Below are 1,412 nucleotides of genomic sequence, written 5' to 3' on the forward strand. Positions count from 1 at the left end.
ATATATACACAGTGGTTACAGCGCCGAGCTTATGATCGTGAGGTTGTGAGTTTGATTCTCGGACCAGGCTGCGTGTCGTGTTCTTGAGCAAGACACTTTATTTCATGTTGCTTCAGTTAACTCAGCTGTAGAAATGAGTTGTGACATCGCACGTGTCAAGCTGTATCGGCCCCTTTGCCTTTCCCTTGGATAACATCAGTGGTGTGGAAAGGGGAGGCAGGTACGCATGTTCGACAGTTGGCCTTCCACAAACAACCTTGCTCGGACTTGTGCCTCGATGCATTCCCATGATCAGTCATGACCGAAAGGGGTCTCCTCACACACACACATACACACACACACACACACACACACACACACACACAAACACACACACACACACACACGCAGTGGGACTGAACCCAGAAGTATGTGGTTGGTAAGCAAGCTACTTACCACACAGCCACTCCCGGAGAGAGCCTCTGAGTGTCACAGTGAGCGGGAGAGATAAAATATTACGAGAAAAAAACATCAAACACACAAAGCAACGTTAGTCCAACGCATATTCGCATGTTCACAGTTAACTTTATATGGTTGACCCTCAAAGAAAAATAAAAACGTATAAAATTAATCGTTCTATAACATTTCGGATAAAATCATTTGCCGTTAAGTATGTTATAATGATTGCAGTTCTGAAACAATAATAACCAAGTGTTACCCAGCCCCGCTGCTATTTACGACTCCAGTGATTTGTTAATCAGTTTTTCCCTCTTTCAGAAGAAATGAAAGTTTTAAAGCATTCTGATGCTACATAGTGGTTGTTATTAATAATGTACAAAAACCCAGACATCTAGATTTAGCAACTCCATCGCTGCTTCTGGGCGCTTTTCGTCTGCTATGATACACTTGTGTTTTTTTTAATAGTCGTAGACGTCTGTAGTAGTTGCTTTCTTGAGACGAATTCTGCAGTTGTGTGGCTTTCTCCGGAATATCCGTGTTAAATAAGATATGAAGAAAGTTTCATGTGCACGCTTATACATACACGCGCATATGTAAAATTAAAACTGACTCACAAATGAGTAGATGACTTAATGTTATTTTGTGTGACACTACTAGGGAGTCTAATCGACCGTTCTTAGCTGGCTTTCGATATAAATGGACAGATATTGCAGGAAATTATAAAAAAAAAAGACTCCACATACATATTAAATACACACATACTTATATACACGTATACATATATGTGGATATATATGTACACACACACGCGCATATATATACATACATACATACATATATATATATATATACATGCATATATATATGGCTAGTAATATTCGTCGTCACTTTGTTTTTGTCAGTAATTTTAGAGTAATTTTAGAAGTAGAATTTTTCCTTGTTTTATATATATATATATATATATATATATATAT

This window comes from Octopus bimaculoides, chromosome 4, assembly GCF_001194135.2.
Source record: "Octopus bimaculoides isolate UCB-OBI-ISO-001 chromosome 4, ASM119413v2, whole genome shotgun sequence".
Classification (NCBI taxonomy): Eukaryota; Metazoa; Mollusca; class Cephalopoda; order Octopoda; family Octopodidae; genus Octopus; species Octopus bimaculoides.